At 41.0% G+C, this 14,388-nt stretch overlaps 1 long non-coding RNA gene across 1 annotated transcript; it reads left to right on the top strand.

The window, feature by feature from the left end:
- Positions 1-1,642: 1,642 nt before the first annotated feature.
- On the top strand, positions 1,643-2,360 carry LOC111821731 (uncharacterized). Its single transcript, XR_002825073.1, has 3 exons — positions 1,643-1,712; positions 1,919-1,979; positions 2,289-2,360. It is a non-coding gene; the product is annotated as an uncharacterized LOC111821731 (long non-coding RNA).
- The last annotated feature ends 12,028 nt before the right edge of the window (positions 2,361-14,388 follow it).

Here is a 14,388-nt window from a genome sequence, read left to right as displayed (position 1 = left end):
TCTTTTATAAGACAACACCTGGAAGGGATTAGGACTCATCCAACTCCAGTATGACTTTATGTTAACTGATAGTATCTTCAAAGACCCTATTTTCAAACAAAGTCACGTTCACAGGTACTAGAGGTTAGGGCTTCAACATTTCTGCTTGGGGGGGGGTTACAATTCAATCCATAAAAACTTCCTTCTAACTACAGTGAAAACTGCAAGAGCCAGAACTTGATGGGATTGCCTCGTTTTTACAGGTCTCACAAGTTTTCCACCTTTAACAGGGTGCAGTCTTACCACTCTTCTATCACTCATTTTAGTGGAAAATATTTGAATTCCTTCTTGATAGGTTTCCACCTTACATAGGTTCCAGCTTGATTTTACTGTAGTTGTCAAAATGGCAGTTTTACTTTGCTTGTTGTTAATTAAGGAATTAATATATTTTATTATTATTTATTATACCATACCTAATATAATATTATATATATTTATTATGTATTTATTATTTAAATAATGCCTCCCCTGCAAGCTGATTAGTTCCACAAGGGCAGCGATTGGGTCTGTTTTTGCTCAACGTTTTATTCCTGGAGCCCAGCAGTGTCTGGCACATAGATGGTGTCTTGGTTATCTAGTGCTGCTATAACAGAAATACCACAAGTGGATGGCTTTAACAAACCTAAGTTTATTCTCCCACAATCTAGTAGGATAGAAGTCTAAATTCAGGGAGCCAGCTCTAGGGGAATGCTTTCTCTCTCTGTCCTCTCTCTGTCCTTGTCATCAATCTTCCCCTGGTCTAGGAGCTTCTCAGTGCAAGGACCTCGAGTCCAAAGGACACACTCTGCTCCTAGCACTACTTTCTTGGTTGTATGAGGTTCCCCATGTCTTTTGGCTCACTTTTCTCTTTTATATCTCAAAAGAGATTGATTTAAGACACAACCTAATCTTATAGATTGAGTCTTGCCTCATTAACATTACTGCCACTAATCCCACCTCATTAACATCATAGAGGTAGGATTTACAACATATAGGAAAATCACATCAGATGACAAAAGGATGGACAATCACACAATACTGGGACTCATGGACTAACCAAGTTGATATACAAATTTTGGGGGTACAATTCAATCCATAACAGATGGCCATTGATAAATAATGGTCATTTCATGAATAAATGAATGAACAAGCAAGCCAGTGTTCCTGTTTATCCATTTCTCTTGGACTGGCCTTTTCTATGAGGTAGGAGCCATGATTGCTAGCTGCTCCTGGGCTCACAGACAGAGAAGGCTGCTTCTCTTAAATTTTGATTTCAAAAATTCCAGGGAAGAATGCTAACTGGCCCACCTGAGATCACATGCTCACTGACTGAAAACCCCTATCAGAGCTTTGTTTGATGAATAGTAGGGTGAGTGTTTCCCAAAAGAAGAGGGGGCTTTTCCCAAGAAATGAGGGGGAAGGTTGGGCAGAAACAACTCCAGATGGCCCTGACAACAGCCACTGACTTGCTGTGTGCTGGTCACTTCTGTATCTTCATTTCCTCATCTGTGAAATGAGGGTATGTGCCAAACTCACTTCTGAGATCACCCAGCCCCAGCATTCTATTCCCTTTTGTTCTGGTTCTAGTTCTGCTTCTATTTCCTCTTGTTGAATTCTGTTCTAGTGCTGTAGGTGTTAAGTGGAGAAAGACATGAGTGTGGACAGCCTCAGTCAAGGAAGGCTTAATGGAGGAGGTGAGCTTTAAGCTGAGTCTTAAAGGCTGAGGGAGGAGTTCTGTGTGGGGAGAGGAGAGAGGGGACACTTTTAAAGGTGGGAGGCTGGCTTGAGGATGTATGTTAAGTGTTAGTGTTGAGCTACTTTTTTGTTAGGATTTTTTTTTAAGGTAAATGCCTTCGTAAGGGGTAATATTTTAACTCATCTATATTTTCTCCTGAATTAGCTCATCAGAGAACAGCAAGCTGGTCATCCACAAGGATCTGAGGGAATGAGACATTGGACAGGTGAGTTTTTATAAGGCCAAGTTAACCGAAAATAGGTCCTGAATACAAGCATCTCTAGGGTGTATGAATGAGGCTGATCACTTTCGGGCCTATACCTTGTATGTGTGTTGGGGAATGGGGTCGGGAGGGGAAGTCTGGACTGCAGTATGGGGAGAGTAATTCAGAGAAGCCGGTAAGAGAGAAGTGTCTTCGTTTCACGATGCTAAAAAGGCATGAGGCTCTTACCACAGGATTGATGCTAAGCCCTGCCCATGATCATTAAGATACAATAACCTCTGTGCTTGTCTCTTCCTCTTCCAATTCTTTAAGGTATCCTTCTGTGGCTCTCCTCAAGGATGTTTTTCAAGTTCACGTCAGTCTTCTTCAGCCTATCACAGACGTTAGGGAAGAGTGAGGTTTGCCTTCACTTGCAAATGATGAGTCTTGTCCTGAAGATGGGAGTAGTCTGTCTAAGGGGGCCATCTACCAGGGACCACAACGAGGAGCCCTGGCCACCTGGAACAGGGAGCTGGAAGGAGAAGGCTCTGGAAGGAGAAGTGGGAGGATGTGAGAAAGTGGTACAGTTTTGACCAGCGAACAACGGCAGTCCTTTAAAGCTATGTTGCCTATAACAAATTTCTGCTACTTTGAGCCCTACTGTTCCATATCCCAACAGGCAGCCCGAAATTCTAGCCTTCTGGTCTATTTAACAAGGAAGAGAATAAAGGTCCAGACCCTGGAATTGGGGAAACTGTGCTTCATGTTGCCTCTAATGATAGGCAGAGAGAACACAGATTTGTCCTGGCCCCCAAGGACTATGCTAGGCACGACTGCCTCCTGGTGCTAGAAAAATATGTGCCACTTGCACATTAAAGGACTTGGCATGTGTTTTGGGGCAGAGGTGGACAAGCAGCCCTCTGTATAATGCTATGCAAAGAAGCAACATAGCACAGTGATTAGGAGTACAGATTTGGAGCCAGTAAATTTGGGTTTAATTTTTCCAGTTCTAACGTGTCAACTTGGCTGGGCCATAATTCTCAATGGTTTGGCAGTTATGTAATGATGTAGTTTTGCAGTTATGTAACGATGTGGAGCCCTAATGGTACAGTGGTTGAGAGCTCGGCTGCTAACCAAAAGGTTGGCAGTTTGAACCCACCAGCTGCTGCACAGGAGAAAGATGTGGCAGTCTGCTCCCATAAAGATTACAGCCTTGGAAACCCTACGAGGCAGCTCTACTCTGTCCTATACGATCGCTATGTGTCAGAATTGACTTGACAGCAATAGGTTTGGTTTTAACAGGTTTGCAATGATGTAGTCATCTTCCATGATGTGACCTGATGTGATCAGCCAATCAGTTGTAAGCGGAGTTTCCTTGGGTGTGTGGCCTGCATCCAATATGTATATATGACGTTCTAGCAAAGCTCACTTGCTTACTCTGGATCCTGCAACTGGCTCATCATCATCTGACCTTTGGTTCTTGGGATTTGAGCCAATGGCCTGCTGTAATGCCTGCCGATCTCGGGATTCATCAGCCTCCATAGCCTGTAAGCCAACCGCCTGCCATCTGACCTGCCAATCTTAGGTTCATCAGCCTTTGCAGCCAGGCGAGTCAGGAGAAGCCTCCAGCCTAATGCCTGACCCACAGACTTGGGACTTGCCAACCTCTACAACCACGTGAGCCATTTCCTAGAGATAAATCTCTCTCCCTCTCTATACGTATATGCTTCACCAGTTTTGCTTCTCTAGAGAACTCAGCCTAAGGCAACCACTTACTAGCTGTGCAACCTTGGACAAATTACTTTACCTATCTGTGCCTTAGTCTCCTTACCTGTAAAATGGATTTAACAAAAGTATTTACCTCTTGGGATCAATGGGAGGATTGAATGAGGTAATAAAAGCACTTAGAACAGCGCCTGGTGCAACATTCACACTACTTAAGTGTTCGCCAATATTTACATTCCCCAGTCTATTGTCTGTGAATTTGAAATATGTTTCTCAAAGGTAAAGTTATAAAACATGAATGGAGATTTAGAAAGACTAGGGTTGTGTTACTAGAGCTTCGAAGCCAGAAAATGTGATTGTGAGATTGAAGAATAAAAAGAAAGCAGCTGTGGGAGCTCAAAGAGTCCCTGGCTGGTGCAAACACGTTGATGCTAACCAAAAGGTTGATAGTTTGACTCCACCCAGAGGTACCTTGGAAGAAAGGCCTGGTGATTTACTTCCAAAAAAATCATTACTCTGGAATTCATGGGGTTGCCATGAGTTGGAATCACCTCCACAGCAACTAGTTTGGCTTGGTTTTTGGTGGAGGCTCAAAGTCAGACTTTCAGGATAAACTGACCAGCCTGTGGGAGTGGGTGCAGGAACATCTGGGACTCCCAGAGGGCCGTGGGAGCTGCTGTTTGCGAGCTCAGGAAGGTCAGGGGCTGAGGGGATGAAGCAAGATGAGAGAGAAGGCAAAGTGATATTGCTGGCAGGGTAGGCTCCAGAGTCTGGGTGTGGGTGGCTGCAGAAAAAGCAGTTTGACTAGAACCCAGTTTGGAACTGAAGGTCAGCAAAATTTGGAAAGAGATGAAGTTTATTTTTGGCATCTCTTATCCAAAAACCACTTCTCATCTCTTGTTCAGTGTCCAATACCTTTATATACTGCCCTGAAAATGCCTCTAGAACTAAGCCTTCCCTCCTCTACACACTGCTCAATGTTCATAAAGAGTTTACCTCACCCTAACAAAATTCCTGTATTTTGATCACAGGCTCAGATGTCAGCCAGACTTCAGAGGCAAACTAACAGATTAAAACTAATCTCCCACTGACAAAATTACTGATAGCCACTGACTATTCCCTAAAGACCCTTGAGTTTAAAAAGGAAATACTTATAAACTGAAATGAATGTCTAATCTAGAAATTCTTAATTTAGGGGGGGTTGGGATAGGCATAAGAAGCCCTGGTAGCGCTGTGGTTAAGTGCTGTGTTGCTAACCAAAAGGTCTTTGGTTCGAACCCACCAGCCGCTCCATGGGAAAAGATGTGGCAGTCTGCTTCCGTAAAGATTACAACCTTGGAAACCCTATGGGGCAGTTCTACACGGTACTATAGGGTAGCTACAGGGTAGCTGAGTCAGAATCAACTCAACAGCAATGGGTTTGGTTTGGGGAGGTGGACATAAGGAGTCCTGGTGGCACTGTGGTTAAAACACTTGGCTGCTAACCACAAGGTCGGTGATTTGAACCCACAAGCTGTTTCACAGGAAAAAGATGTGGCAGTCTGCTTCTGTAAAGATTACAGCCTTGGAAATCCTATGGGGCAGTTCTACTTTGTCTTATAGGGTCACTATGAGTTGGAATCAACTTGACAGCAGCGGGTTTGCTTTTTGGTTTGGAGTGAACATAAGGTACCTGGATGTCACAAATGGTTGAGCACTCGACTACTAACCTAAAGGTTGGTGGTTCAAATGTACTCAGTGGTGCAACTAAAGAAAGGCCTGGCCATCTGCTTCCTTAAAGGTGGTAGCCAAAAAAAAAAAAAACTATGGAGCAGTTCTACTCTGTAACACATGGGGCTGTCATGAGTTGGAATCGATTCAACGGCAATGGGTTTGGTTTGATTTTGAAGTGGATATGGGTGGGTTTCAGGCCTTTGATAAGGAGTCATCGTTTTAAATGATTCTTAAAGGGGTTTGTGACCTCTAACATGTTACAGGCAATTGCTTTAATCTATTTTGGCTAAGGTAGTGCATGCATTCAGGTTAACTGGAAGAAAAAATTTTCAAATGGATAAGGTAGTGCTGGGTATGTGTTTGTGTATGTGTGCGTCTGGTTTCTTTTTCTATTTTGGAACCATAGTTTTTTATTAAATGTTTGGTTCATTGCTTTCCTCCCACCAACATGGCTCCTGTGAGTTCAGGTATGAGTGTTGGGGAGGGGAAGGGGGTTAAGGCAGCTATAACTAGTAATAGGGTCTAGAATCTGCTTAGTCATGGGTTTTCGACATCCTACATCTTCTTCCTTTCTAAAACAAGAAGGTATTACATCCATAACATATTATCATCACCAAGGAAATGAACATATATTTTTCATAGCTCCCTTCCTCTTTTTCCCTCCCCCATTCCTATTGCTGCCTGCCTTCTCCATTCTCCCAGAATGCTTCACTTTGAGATAATGAGATGCTCGGCTACGGTGCAGCCACCGATGTCTGGAGATGGATGGGGTCTCCAGTACTGCCCTGAGAAGGATGTTAAAAAGCCATTGTATTCATGGAGGCAGGCTAGGAATAGCGAGGAGAAATGAAGAGCCTGACAAAACACAGAAGCCATTGTCCAAGTAAAATGGTTATTCTTTCTGCCCATCCCCTGCTAGCTGGACTAACTGAAGTTATGCTGTATTTATGGAAGTCACCATAGAGGTCGCACATTGTTTAGATTCAATTGGAAAATTATACCTTCTGAGATCGAATTTAATGCAGCTTCATTAGGTCTTGATTAGCTCGATGCGGGAGTGAGGTGAAACTACCCAACTCAGAGAAGAACATGTGGTAATGAATGAATACATTTTTATTCAAATACTGTTAATTCCCTAGGTAGGTGTGACTTGCATGAAACAAAGGGCATCGGGTAAAAAGAAAAGAGTCAGGTTAAGCATATCATAGCTGTGCTGGAGAAAAGGATTCGCAAAAAAGGTTTATTAATGCTACCCTAACAGTCATGTTTCAAGAAATCTTGGAAGTTAGAAACAGTTTAAAAAATAAAGACAATTTTCTCTGTATCTAGGAGAGGGCAAAAAAAGTCATTGCTAAATGAAATTAAAATTGAAACACGGAGGTGAAATCTCAATATAATTGGAAAATTCTTAGTTTTTCTAAGAGAGTCCTAAGATAGCTGCTTCAAAAGGAAGAAACTAGGATTTTCTAAAAAATTTAAAAATATGAACTCATTTTTACTTGAAATAGCCTCCAAGAAGAAAAATTAGCCAACCTTACCTCATGAGGTTGTGTTAGCTTCACAAGGAAACCTCAGCATCACAGAATTGGTGCTCACACCTTCATTCCTGCTTCCCTCTCCAACTTTTATAAATGCTTTTTACATGTTTTATCTTATTTAACCTTCATTCATCCTTTGAAGGTATTACCCTCATTTTCACAGATGAAGAAACTGAGGCCCCAGCAAGTTTGATGCCTCGTTCAAGGACTGTAAATGGTAGGGTGTGAATCTTAATTCAGGCTGGTCCAAGTGTAATCCTTAAAGGCATTTTACCTTTGTTTCTGGTATGGCAGATAAGAATGTTTTATACTGATAACTGTGGCTCTCAGGGAACGGTAAAAAAAAAATTAAAAAAACAAGTTGCTGTTAAGATGATACCAACTTATGGTGACTCCATGTGTTGCACAGTAGAACTGCATTCCATAGCGTTTTCAATGCTGTGACCTGTCAGAAGCAGATCACCAGGCCTTTCTTCTGAGGTACCTCTAGGTGGGTTTGAACTGACAAACTTTCAGTTAGTGAGCTCTTAATCAGGGAAGGGTTATATCTCTTAAAAGTACATATAAGGAAAAAATATTCATTATAGAACACGATACATATCTCTAGTCATATAGAATCCTTTATAATTTATTACAATCTGTTTACTTGTTTAGGATGCCATCTTCTATATTCAGGCGTGCACTTGTGGTTCAGTGGTACAATTCTTGCTGTCCATGAGGGAGACCTGGGTTCAATTCCCGGCCAATGCACCTCATGTGCAGCCACCACCCATCTGTTGAGTGGAGGCTTTCGTGTTACTATGATGCTGAACAGGTTTCAGTGGAGCTTCCAGACTAAGACAGACTAGGAAGAAAGACCTGGTGATTTACTTCTGAAAATCAGTCAGTGAAAACCCTATGGATCACAACAATCCAATTAGCAATTGATCATGGGGATGGTGCAGGACTGGGCAACGTTTCCTTCTGCTGTTCGTGGGGTTGCCATGAGTCGGGGCTGACTTTATGGCAGCTAACAAAACAGTATCAACAACTTCTATATTCACAGGAATTTCCTATATCCTTTTGAACTCCAGGTATTAATTTTTATCAAGCTAGTTTTCAAAGAGTTTGAGTGATATAGCATTGTAATTGGGTACTTAATTTTTTCTTATTTTTTTCTTGATGGAAACGTGTAAAGCCTCACATATCAGCTTAAAACAAGGCTAAGTCATATGGGTGGTATGGTCCGATGAAGGTTGTTTTTGTATCCTAACTCAATTAATTTTCACAATAAACTCTAGAATGGAGGAAGGAAGCCAAGAACAAAAATACAGTCACTGTGGAGTCAGGGACTAGTTTAGAGAAAAAGAAAGATTTGGGGTGAGAAACTGGATGTGATGGGAAAGGATTCATTCCAGAGTGTGATGCATATGCAGTGTCACAACAGCAAGGACGACAATAGTTAACCTTTATCGAGCATAAACTATGTGGTGTGGTGCAAATAAGGAGTCCTGGTGGCGCAGCAGTTAAGCGCTTGGCTGCTAACCAAAAGGTCGGCGGTTCGAAGCCACCAGCTGCTGCACAGGAGAAAGATGTAGCAGTCTGCTCGCATAAAGATTACAGCCTTGGAAACCCTATGGGACAGTTCTACTCTGTCCTACAGCGTTGTTATGAGTCACAATTGACTTGATGGCAGTGGGCTGGGTTTTGAGTTTTGGTGGTGCAAATGATTAAGCACTCAGTTACTAACTGAAAGGTTGGCAGTTAGAATCCCAGAGGCACCCACGAGACAGGCCTGGAAATCTGCTTCCACAAGGTCATAGCTTTGAAAACCCAATGGAACAGTTCTACTCTGCACACACTGAGTTGCCAGGAGTTGGAATTAACTCAAGGGCAACTAATAACAACAATAACTAACCAAAAGGTTGCCAGTTCTAATCCACCCACAGTCTCCTTGGAAGAAAGATCTGGCAATCTACTTCTGAAAGATCTCAGCCATTGAAAATCCTATGGAGCACAGTTTTACTTTGAAACACATGGGATTACCATGACTTAGAATCAACTCTATGGCAATGGGTTGGTTGTTGTTGGTTACCGTGTGCCAGGCAGTGGCATCACAAGGGGGATGTTGTGAGTGTGGACCACACCAGGTGATACTGTCAGAGGGGATGACACCAAAATGTCTGTCTATAAAAATATTCCTGTATTTAGTTATAACAACAAAAACATTTTTCATAAGCCCAGCTTACATATATCAATATACCTACAAGGCTAAAATTCTATGCTAATTTACTTTTTGAACCTTCTAATGCACTCCAGTCAGAGCTGTCATTATTACCCAATTACAATGACACTTCGAATCACATGGTTTCATCTTCGAATTACGTGCTGCTGTTTTTGATGCTTCCAGTATTTTTATAGTTGCTGATTTTGTCAAATTTTCTGGTGTTTTAGCTACAATATTGTGGTAATTAGTATTTGTGAACCTATACCAATAATTTTTTGAGAATGAAGTAGTAATTAAAGGAAAAAAAAACCTGTTGATGTCGAGTCAATTCCGACACATAGCAATCATATAGGACACAGGAGAACTCCCCCATAGGGATTCCAAGGAACGCTTGGTGGATTCGAACTGCTGACCATTTGGTTAGCAGCTACAGCTCTTAACCACTACACCACCAGGGTTTCCAATTAAAGGAAAAGAAGGAGTGATATACAGATGTTAACATTTACAAGTAATGTTAGTACAAAAAACATTACTAAAGATTTCTGTATGGTCTAGTACAGGAGAAGGTCCATGGGGAGGGTGACACCATGAATTACCGCATTGGGTGACACCAACCCTAGTGACATCACTGGTGCCAGGCAGTGTTACAAGTGCTTTACTTACACTCATTCATTTAACCCTCACATCATCCTTACAAGGCAGGTCCTAATATTTCAGTCTTACCCATGAGGAAACTGAGGCAAAGAGACAGGAAGTAATTTGCCCTCTTAAGTGGTGAAACCAATGAAATTTTAATTCAGGCTATGTGGCTCCAGAAAGCCTAAGTTTGCTTCCCAAAAAAATGACCAAAGTGCTCTTAAGAGTTTTGGGGAGTTGGCTCCTGAAAGTTCCTGTCAAAAGTGTTCAATTCCATCTGTTAGCGTTTTTAATTTTGGGGGACACATTATAGCCTCAATGAGGCTGGTGAAAATATGGAAGTCTCTTAAATGTGCACTATAGGCCCACATGACAGGAGCCTATCAATTCTATAAAGCTACCCAGACTGATTATAAAGAGGTCACTTGCTTGTGTTCCAAAATTCAGTCTTCTGACCTCTAGTGTAAGATGTTGTGGTTAGGTGCAGTGGAGTCAATTCTGACTCACTGTGATACTATATGACAGAGTTGAACTGCCCCATAGGGTTTCCTAGGCTGTAATCTTTACGGGAGCAGATCATCTGGTCTTTTCTCTCATGGAGCCTCTGGTGGGTTCGAACTTCTGACCTTTGAGTGAGCAGCCCAGAGCTTAACCACTGCACCACCAGGGCTCCTAGTGTAAGACTTGCAGAGGAAAAGAAAGCGGATGGAAAAAAGTATACTAAAAAGCAATAGATGGCAAATGGTGCTATCTTTTCAGCTTGTTAATGACCACCAGTTTGAGGAGAGGCTGTCTTCATTGGTGACAATGAGGAAAATATCATTTATCTATGCTTTCTCCTTTAACCTGATAATTGGGACCTGACTGTACAGAGGTATTGAAAATGAAAAAAACATTTTCATTACCCTCAAAACAACTGGTAAGTGGCTATTTACAAAACTGTTCTATATACATGTGTGAAAAGCTACATATGCTACAATGACATTCTTAAATAATTAAAAGCTTAAGAGATGAAGCTGGTTCCCAATAACACAGGCCACTTTGGTTAAAAGGTTAATTCCAGAAAAGCTAAGGAGACTGCACTCTCAGTGATACATTAGAGTAGCGAATTTATTACATTCAGCAGACCCTCATTAGGTACTCTGGATAAATATTCTCATTAAGAATATAGCATGAAGTAGACAGCTGCTGTTGAAATAAGGTCAAACACATAAAATAGATAAGAAGCATGTAGTAACCTGGAAATAATCTGACTCATATTTTTCATAATATATATCTACAAAGGCAGCTTGAATGGCTAGATTGTCAACTCTAGAAAGAGGCTTGGTTTTATTCTTTATCTTTTAAAAGCACATTCACATCCATATTTTTGTATCTTTATAAACCTCTGAGGTATGTAGGACACATATTAACTTGATTAAATAGAGTAGGAAGTGAAGTCCAGCATGGGACTATTATAGCACAGGAGCTTGGCTACTCAGGAGCACTATCACTTGTTAGCTCGGTGGCAAATTACGGAAGCTCCCTAAGCCTCGGTTAATTTATCTGTAAATTGGGGATAATACTAGTACCTACCTCATCAGATCGTTGTGAAGTTAGAATAATTTATAAAAAGTAAAACACTATTAGAGTAGTGCCTACCATATATATGGGAAGCACTCAATTAAGTTGTTACTCTCTGGGACAGCAAACTGCTAGTTGGTTACAAGTTTGGAAAAATAAACTATCCTGCATACTAAGGATGGATTTACTTTTTTTAAAATTTTTATTTCACCCACATCTTGGAATCCCACTTAGCCTGGCTTTTTGTAACTAGTGGAGTTCCACATACTCTCTTTCATTGTAATCTAAAGCTAAATTAATTTCTCCCTGCCCGTGTTCTTTCTCATTCTCTTCGAATCTTACCATGGGCACATTTATCTCTTTGTCTGAGCAGGCCCAACCAAATTCCAGTCTTGAAGAGTATGTCATTCTGCATTCTGCACTCCTACTCCTCAACACATGTAGGAAAAGCACGCTATACTGTAATTTGTGCAATTGGGGGAAAGTTTTAAATTTTGATTAAATTTGCTCTACTGGTCTTCTCACTGGACTTTTCCATATCAAATTCTAATCTAGGCTTAACCAAAACCAGTTGATGTGGAGTCAGTTGCAACTCATGGCAACCCCAGGTGTTTCAGAGTAGAACTGTGCTCCACAGGGTTATCAATGGCTGTGATCTTTTGGAAGTAGATAGCCAGGACTTTCTTCCAAGGTACCTCTGGGTGAATTGGAACCACAAACCTTTCAGTTAGTAGCCAAGCACTTAATCATTTGTGCCACCCAGGGACTCCTAATCTAGGCTTAAGTTATTTCAAAACATATCTGATTAAAATTAATAGTGCACAAATAATAAAATAGAAAAATTTCAATTAAATAGTTGACACAAGGTAGCTTGCTCTAATGCTAGCTTAACGTAGTAACTAGATGAAGTGAAATGGCATAAGACTGCATCTCCAAATAATGCTTCACTCATAACAGTCTCAAGACACTCCATTATTAATTTTTTCTCCAGGGATTTGAATATAAATGCACAGAAGTGTAACATTCTTATCTCAGTAAACATTCCCATAGGAATCATGTTCTTTGGGAATGCTACCAATGAGAAAAATTGAAATATTGTGTTATATATTGAAAAAATTAGTTACTGAGTTTCATAAAAAATGAAGGTGATATTCCAAATATGAAGTATAGAATTTGCAATAGATTTATATAATCATTTTCAAATGTGAAGGGAGAGTAGCTTCTACATTTCTGAAATCTGAAACTTTGATATTGAACAGCATGGTGAGGAGAAAAGACCCGGACGAGGAGTTGGGAAACTTGAGTTGAACTACTGCTTTGTTATTAACCAGCTGAGTGACTTGGATTACACATTTAACCCCTTTGGACCTCAAGTATCATATCATTAAAATGAGGAAGTGGTATTTGGTCACCAAAATTCCTTTGAGATCTAAAAAATCATGTTACAGTCAACATCCAGTTCACTTCATAGAACAATTAACTGTAGTTGTTGTTAGGTGCTGTGAGATGATTTTCAACTCCTAGTGATCCCATGTCAGGAGACTTAGTGGTGCAGTGGTTAAGCGCTCAGCTGCCAACCGAAAGGTCGGTAGTTCAAACCCACCAGCCACTCCGCCAGAGAAAGATGTAGCAGTTTGCTTCCGTGAAGATTTACAGCCTTGGAAACTCTATCAGGCAGTTCTATCTATAAGGGTCACTGTGAGTCTGAATCGACTCGAATGCAGTGGGTTTGGTTTTTGGTTTGTGTTTAGTGACCTCATGTGACAGCAGAACTGCTCCATAAGGTTTTCTTAGCTGTAATATTTACGGAAGCAGATGGCCAGGTCTTTCACCCTCGGAGCCACTGGGTGTGTCTGAACCACCAGCTCTTTGGGTAGCAGCCAAGCGCTTAACCGCTGCACCACCAGGGCTCTTTAACAGTTAACTAGTGCCTTTACTATTTGAAAGCACTGTGCTAGGAGCTAGGGTGATAAAAAGATATATAAAATAAGCTTCCTGACCTCAAAAGCTTACATTCTTACAGATTATTAAAACGACAGGGTAATATGTGCAGAACAGTATGTAGGGATTTTATTATACCTGTTTTATTATTCATAAACCATATGGGGCACTGAGGCTCAGCTGACTAAGAATGAGCTGTGCTTCTCCATCCTCAGGCTGTTGCTGACCCATTACACAGATCTGGGTAAATTACTCTCCAAGTCTCTGTTTTTTATTTGAAAATAATCATACTGACTCAACTGGCAGCAATGTTGAAATACAACAAACATTGTACATTCCGTAAAACTTTATGGACACTCCCATGCCAGCTGAGTGTTGGGTGTGCAGGGCAAAGCAGCTGGCAGGACCCTGCTCTCATGTAGTTCAGTCATTATAATAAAGTTCTTTCATATAACATATATAACATCATCATAAAGTTCTTTGCAAATAAATCAGCATGGCAAATGGCTAGTTAAAACAAATAATCAGACTTATTTTAACTTAGAGGAGTCTAGAACATCTTTTTGCAAAATAACATTTGTGCCTCAGCCCTGATAAGTATGATAATAAACAGTAAAAACATATACATATTACATATACATAAGATTTTCGTTGTTGTTAGGTGCCGTCGAGTTGATTGTCGACTCATATGGACCCCATGTGACAGAGTAGAACTGCCCCACAAGGTTTTCTAGGCTGTACTCGCTACAGGAGCAGATTGCCAAATCTTTTTTCTGTGGAGCCACCGGGTGGGTTTAAACTACCAACCTTTCAGTTAGCAGCTGAGTGCTTAACCGTTGTGCCACCAGGGCTCCTTACATAAGATTATAAACTTGTATAAACTGTATATAATTTATTAACCCCTGTTGTTGTTTAGTTATTGTTAGGTGCTGTCAAGTCAGTTCCGACTCATAGTGACCCTATGTACAACAGAACTAAGTACTGCCCAGTCCTGTGCTATCCTCACAATCCTTGCTATGTTTGAGCCCATTGTTGCAGCCACTGTGTCAATCCATCTCATTGAGGGTCTTCCTCTTTTTCACTGACCCTCTACTTTACCTAGCATGATATC

Source organism: Trichechus manatus, unplaced genomic scaffold, assembly GCF_000243295.1.
Source record: "Trichechus manatus latirostris isolate Lorelei unplaced genomic scaffold, TriManLat1.0 scaffold00101, whole genome shotgun sequence".
Lineage (NCBI taxonomy): Eukaryota > Metazoa > Chordata > Mammalia > Sirenia > Trichechidae > Trichechus > Trichechus manatus.
The sequence above is the reverse complement of the archived record's forward strand: the minus strand, read 5'-3'. Positions and strand labels throughout refer to the sequence as shown.